Source organism: Vigna unguiculata, chromosome 8, assembly GCF_004118075.2.
Source record: "Vigna unguiculata cultivar IT97K-499-35 chromosome 8, ASM411807v1, whole genome shotgun sequence".
In the NCBI taxonomy this organism is placed as follows: domain Eukaryota; kingdom Viridiplantae; phylum Streptophyta; class Magnoliopsida; order Fabales; family Fabaceae; genus Vigna; species Vigna unguiculata.
The window spans coordinates 7,378,126-7,386,291 of NC_040286.1; positions in this window are offsets into that span (position 1 = coordinate 7,378,126).

The following is an 8,166-nucleotide window of genomic DNA, read 5'->3' on the forward strand; positions in this document are numbered from 1 at the left end:
CAAACTCAACTTTCTAGGAATTTCAATTTCTCCACTTTGTATTAGAACCATACCAATTTTTTACTCTTTAATTCAATTTTTGTAGCTAAACAAGGTTTTTTCTTAAAAAGATTTTAATCATGAAGCATATTCTTTAGTAAAATATATTTTGTAGAAATTTTCATCAAGTTGTTTTAAAATAAATGACGATAATGTGCCTAAAACAAGTCATTTGAAAGTAAATGATTATCACATCAAAACAAAGTAATCCAGTAAACAAGTTGTTTGAAAATAAATAATCATCGCATCATATCAAAGTAATTCAACTAACAAACCATTTGAAAATAAGCAAGCATCACATTGGATCAACGTAATTTGATAAGCACTTGAAAACAAATTGGATTGCACTACAAGAAAAATGAATTGATTGATAAAATCTATCAATAATCATAAAATTCAATCAGTAAATAAAAAGTCACCAATGACTTATCAACATTACAAAAATCGCCATTAATCATCAAAACTTGTTGATAATTATCGATGCCAAAAATCCATCGAAAATTATCAATGAATTTTGGTTGTTGGTAAAAATCTTTAAGCAAATATTGCGATTTGATTTTCTTCTTCTTTCTTTTTCTGTTATTATTTTTCCTTTCTTCCTTTATTTTCCTCTTCTTTTTCTTCCTACTCCTCTTCCTCAGTCGTAGTCGTTGTCACTATCATGTTTGGCATTGTCGCATCCGCCACCTACGGCTTCACCTCTTTCTCCTCATTCTTCTCTCCCTCCTCCTCTTCCTCCTTCCCCTCCACCTCTTTCTCTATTGTCATTGCCACCTCCACCTCCATTGTCGCCGGCGTTGCCGACTATTTCACTGCCTTCTCTTCCTCTTCCTTCTCCTTTTCCCTTTCTTTTTCTTTTTCTCTTTCTCTTTCTCTTTCTCTTTCTCCTTCTCCTTCTTCTCTTTCTCTCCCACTCATCTCCAATTAATTTATAACAAATATTTTTTCAGATTTGGCAGGAAAATTGACACTCATTTTATTGATGAATTTACCGATAGATTTACTAATAAATTTTAAAAAAATACATTTATCAACATATTTACAGATGAATTTAAAAAAAATTGAATTATTGAAGAATTTATCAATGATTTTCAAAACATTCAATTACCGATGAATTTAAAGAAAAAGCTCATTTCCGATAGATTTTTTTTAAAAAAAAATTCATTATCAATGAATTTATTGGTGGATTATATCATGACATAGTCAAAGCTCAACATTACTGACGAATTTTACCAACAAATTGATTATTGACAGGTATTTTTGTTGGTAATAAAAATTCTAATTTACTGATGAATTTTACCAGTAGATTCATTGTAATCCATCAATAAATTATGTTTTACCAACATTTTTTTTATCGGTAAACTTGTATCGGTAATTGTGCGTTTCTTGTCGTGTCAAAGATGAAAATAAATGACTATTACACATTCAATCGATCAATGATGAATATTTAAAAGTTTAATTGCTAAAGACATTATGTCTCAAAGAAGTAAAAATTGCTAAATATTCTTCACTATTTTTATATTCTAACCCTATTTTTAACAAGTATAAAAAATCAAACCCCATTTTTTTTCTATTTTTTAAACCAAGTCTAGTCCTATTTTAAACCAAATCTAACCTTTTTTTTGGAAACAAAAATCAAACAGTTAGAGTTTGATTTAAAAGAAATTTATAAATATTTAATAAAAATATGAATTTCAACAAAATTTTTAATATAACATTTATATAAAAAATAAATTTGGGACACAATTGTTTCATTAAAAAAAAATAGATTAAAATGAATCAAAATAATATATATATATATATATATATATATATAGATTACTGACACATAATACATACTCATTTTACAGGTGAATAATTATTATTTTTAATTAAAAAAATCATAAATTAACCTCTGACATACAATATTCATTCTGTTAATATTTAAATCTCATTAGTAAAAAACTAAATCAATCAAAATTTTCAAAATTAATGAAAATTGAAGTTTGATTGAAAAAAAAACAACTAGGACCATATTAAGAAAAAAAAAACGGAAACAGGAACCACATATTAATATTTAAGCATAACTTGCAACATTTAAAACTGAACTGATACTTGTTCATCTTGAATCTAACAATTCTATTATGAAGATATTTAATTACTTATGACATTTTGTTGACATAGATAATTAAGGTCACAGCACAAAATATTTATTTAGAATGCTTTCATTTTCCGTACATTAGATCTTGGCAAACTTTTGTTTCTAGTACAATTTGTTTACGGTACATTGCTACATTAGGTTTTTCTCTGTCAATAGTTTTAATATACTGTTGCAATTATTGCACGTGACATTATATTTAATAACATTTTATTGCATATCTACTGACAATTAGGGGTGTATACAATTAGATTTGTATGTCTTTTTAACTCAATTTAACCATACTCATCAATCAGTTTGCCTTAAGTTTGGTCAATTAAATATTAATCAACTAATTTATATATTAGGTAATAAAATTACTAATATTGAAAATAATTGTTATGAATAAAAAATTATATATAATTTTAAATTGATTGTAGCATTAATTGGTAAGGAAGTAGTTAGAGCTGTCAAAATGGGTTGGAACCCGCGAGCCAACCCGGCTTACCACGGGTTCGGGCCGGGTTGGGTTGAAATTTTTTTATAAATTTTAATATGGGTTGATTTTTGATCCAGCTCATTTAGAACCTGGCTCATCTGTGTTGAACCCGTGGTGAGCCGGATTGGCTCACCAATCCGCAGATAAAAGGGTCACACAAGTGTTTTTATTTATTTTTTATTAAATTGGGCTTTACATTTGGGTCATGTTAAGTTATTTTTTTATCCAACACATAAATAATTTGTATTTTTTTATTTTGATTTTTATTTGAATTGTATTAAAGTTTATTTAGATTTTAATTAGAATTACAATTTAGTTTTGATTGAAAAAAAATAAAAAATAATATTTTTTTAATTAAGTGAACCCGTGAGTCAACTCGTTTAACCCGCCAACCCATGGTGGACCGGGCTAGGTTCGAAATTGTTTGGCTCGTTAAAAAGTGGGCCGGGTTGGGTTGACTCACTAAATCATCAACCCGTGGTGGGTCGAGTCGAGTCGGACCGGATTATCCATTTTGACAGCTCTAGAAGTAGTGTACTAGTCTCTGATTTAAAATTAGAGATTAATTTAAAATAAAATCAAATAGTAAACAATTAGACTCTTGTAACTAAAATTTTACTTTTAGTCAACGCGATAATTAATTATTTTGGTCTTTAACATCAGTTATTTTTTAATAATTTTTTTATAATTATAAATTATTTTATTTTATTTTATTTTTGTAAAATTTTATTATTTTGAAAGCATCTTTTTGTTAGAGCTTTCATAATATTTGATTATATAATTTAATATTTAAAAGTTTGAATACTTTAATATTTTAAAAATCCGATTAATAGAATAACAAAGTAAATTGAGTAATCACTATATCACTGTTACTATAACAATTATTATTACTTAATAATTTTAGACAAATTGAATTAAGTATACAGTTCAACATACTAACACAAATTAAATTTAAGATTTACAATAGACAATTTATTTGGTGATAGAAAGTTAATCCTAACTATAAATATTTTTTCCCTAAAGTATTGAATTTAATTAAAAAAAGATAAAAAAAATGCTAAATTAAAAAGTTTTTCCTACAAAAAAACCAAGAATATTCATATAAAACTACTCTTTTGTAAAGAATATTCTTATCGTATTTTTTTAAACAAAACATTACTCTTATATTTAATATATATATATATATATAATAATAATAATAATAATAATAATATGTGTGTGTGTATAAAGTTAAAAGAGACCATTGAGATTAAAAGGGAAAAAAAAGAAGCAAAGTAGGTTAGACAGAGACAACATATGTAGGAATGCATGAAGTGTTGGTGACATGTATAGAAGCATCAATAGTTGTTGTCCAAATCAGTAATAATCAAAAACATATTCACATCAATCCTATATATTTCTATCAATGGGGTGAATTATATTTTTAGTGTATTAGGTAATAACTTTATAAATTTTAAATTAAACAAAACCTCACCAATCTCACTTAATCTAATTACGTATCATAATTATATATTAATCAAAATATTGTCTATAATAAGTCACAGAAGATTACAGGAGTAGGTGCGTGGTCATCCACAAATTTATTAAAATTTTGCATCACATACATACGTACGTGCGTGTATATAATATGAATTGGATTGAGAGAATTTTTAATTTTATTTTATGATGTAAGGAAAGAATAAAAAGAAGGTGAAATGTATAAGAAAAAAAAAAAAGATATTCTTTTTCTTTATTTGTTGAGTTTATTTAATATAAAAATGCAAATTCATTATTTTTATTTATTTTTCATTTGTTACGTTTTATTTCTAAAACAAGAAAGTAATCTTTTCTAATAATTTCCAATGTCGTGTTCTATATATTTGAAGAGAAGAGAGAAATATTACTAATTTTTTTATGCCATACTTGACATAGAACTTATAATATAAAATTTCTAAAACATGAATTTCCATCGTTTTTTATGCATATTTTTTTATATACTACAAGAAAATATTTTAATAATGATCAAATAATGATAAAAAATAATTAATCTTTTATAGTAACTAATTTATAAACTAATTTTTAATTATCAAATATATTTGATCTTTAATTAAAAAATTAGTCTTTAAATTGGTTTCTAAACATATTTTAATCTGGTAAAAAAATATTTAAAATATAAGAATTTAAATATATAAAAATTTATAGTTATAGTTAGATTAAAAGTTTAATAATCTCTTTTGTTTCAATTTTTTTGTTAGAATTATTCAATAAAGTTTTCAAAAAAATTTCGTTTCAATGTAATCTTTGCTTTTAATGGAATGTATCAATGTGAGATTTTCTCATGATCTTAAGACAATTTTTAAAAGGTGTCCATATTAATATATAAAATGACATGTGACACTATATAACTTAATACTGAAAAATATAAACACTTTGGTGCCATATTATTATTTATATTATCATATTATTGATTTAACGGTCATATTGACTATTTTTTATAAAAATAAAAATTGAGAGATTATATTAAATAATTTTGACAAAATTTAAGATTAAAAGAACTATTAAACCTATATTACATAGGAAATGACAATTTCGATAGAAAGAAAAAGAAACAACAATAATATATATATATATATATATATATATATATATATTAAATATATTAAATATGTTATTTTAATTTCATCAAATTATTTATAAAAATATAATAATTGGACATAAAAGATAGTTTTCAAATACAAAATTCTATAACTCTTAAAAATGTAGTTTCTAAATGTTTCATTGGTTAAGAATTAAAACAAATTATTCTATACACTCAAGAAGTCTTACATTGATATTGAGTTTGGTCAAACAAAATTCGAATATTTATTTTTCTTTTCATTTTCCAATACACTTTTAAAATACAAAATCATGATACTCCAAATCTGTATTTATATAATTATTTTAAGTAACTTAGACGCTTTTTAAATAATAAAATCAGCTTGAAAGGATAATATCTTTTCATGAAACCCAGACTCAACCAGAACACAACACAGGCAAAATTGAAGTTCTTTCTGGCATCAGGCTCACACACACATTACGCATTGCTTGCATAAGATAATGTGAATACAAATAGTGCATTCATGTGGGGTTCTTGATGATGTTCTTTACCTCTTCTTTTTCTTTTTCTAACCTTTTCTTTTGGCATGTCATTGTGCCAGTGGAACAATAATTGCCTTCCACATGAGAACAATGCTTTGGAATCAAAAACATGAAAGCTGCACTTTTTATGGAACATTCACTATTATAACTACTAGAATTTGTATGTGCAGTGTGAATCCACGTAACACAATTGCGATCGATGAATAATGCACACCAAGTGTTCGCGTTATGTACCCTATAAAGTTTTGGACTTTTTAACTTTCTCATAGAGTTTTGGTTTTCTTTCTTTGTTTCTTTGTAAGGTGTACCAACCTCCATGAAACCCTTTTTTCTTGCTTGTAATCATGATTAAGGTTCCTTCTAACAACCTTCACACTTCATGGATTTGCCTCTTCCAATTGTTCTTCACATGTTTCAAAAGTGTCTTTCTTTCTTTAAGAAAAGTGAATAATGAATATGTATTTTAGCCAAAATTAAAGAAACAGAACAAATGGGTGGAGATCATTACTATATAAAAAAAATACTCATTGTCACATATTTTTCTTTCCTTTTTTTTCTTTGACCAAAAGAGAAAGAAAATTCAGAGAAACACTACAAAATGAGTATTTGAGTTCCTAAAACAAACAAGGGAAAAAAAATTGGTATGTGCAATTGGTTGTATCAAATTAATCTTTATGTTTGACCATAAGGTTTGCCAATTAATATTTAGTTAATTAATTAATAAAATGAAAATGTATTAATTCAAGATAATGAATTGATGGAAAGGAACTATCAAGAAAACTTAATTATTAATTGTATACTAAATAGCTATGGGGAGATAATGTTCAACAACCAACTTCTTATAAACTTACAATTTTATCTTTTGAGGTTGACTTATGTTTAATTTAGAATTAAGTTTATTATATATAATTTATAGAACTTATTGTATCACTCGCTTTTTAACTATCCCAAATATAGAGTTTAACATTTAACATATTTAATATCTGTTTTAATAATCTCTAGCATTTTATAAACAAAATATAAAAATTTTATAATTAGTTTATAATTTTTTTGTAAATAAAATATTACTCTAAAAGTCAAATATAATAAAAATAATTTTAACTAGTTAAATGATATAGTTTTGTTTTTTTTTTTGCTTTGATGAAGGAAAACATCTTAAAAAGATTCAAAAGGAGAAAAACGTATAGTTTTGTAATAGATAAACTTTCTCTTTGTTTAATAGTGTATATAGATATTTTTCTTTTTTTTAAGTTTAGGATTCTGAAGCAGTTGAAATACTTATTTCATTTAATATATTTTCTTAAGAATGCAGGCTAAAAACGAGTTAGAGAAATATTGTTGTCACTAACATCATTAAATTTATATCAATTGTATAAGAAATTGATGGGAAAATATCCATTGACATTTTATTTATTTATTTTGACCAATTGTTTTTACACTAAAGCTCATAAATTCAACATACATTTCTTCTAATTTCAATATAATACAAAGGTTTAATTATTTATAATGTGATTAAAACATCATGTATAAAGATGAGAGTTATTATTTGGATGACTAAATATTTTTAAATTTGAATATTTAAGTTTTTTTTAATTTTAAAAAATATGTTTAACTTTATCAATTTTGTTTTATTAATGGTAAAACTAATACATGTTTTGGTTGTCACAAAATTTTATTTGTGTAATCTGCAATATTTTATAAAGTTATTTCTTTCTTATTTAATTAATATTTCTTTTTTATTTAAAATTTATATAATTATATTTTTTTAATACTCGATAATATAATATAGTTTTTTATTATGGTTTTTTATTTTTTAAAATTAATTAATTGGTATTGATAAAAAAAGTGGTTATGGATACATACTTATTACTCACTGACTATGGAAATGAGAAAAAAAAATATTAACAAAAATGAGAATAAAATTTTACTTCAAGATGAGATGGGACAATAGAATCTATCCTTACCCCATTAAATTATTATCTCTAATAATGATTTAAACCTAAATTTACTTTTATAAATATCAAATAATAATAAAAGTCATGTTTTAGTGCCTTCTTTTAGGTAAGACCAAGACATTCTCCCAAAATAATAGAATAGAGGTAAGGTACTAATGCTTTACCCTATCTTCTCATATAAAATATATGCAAATACCAAGTTTAGAATTCTTTAGTATGAAATAAAGTCCCTAGTTATTTTAAAAAATACTTTAGGTATTTATTATAAATATTAACAAATTTAAACTAAATTCGTCTTATCTACAAAAATCATATTTAAAATGCCATTTATTCAATTGCCATTTTCTTGTAGATGAATCTCTTCTATTTTTACATTACATGTTAAAGAAAAATATATTTTTTAAAGTAAAAATAGTACTACTAATTATTTTTTGGTGGGT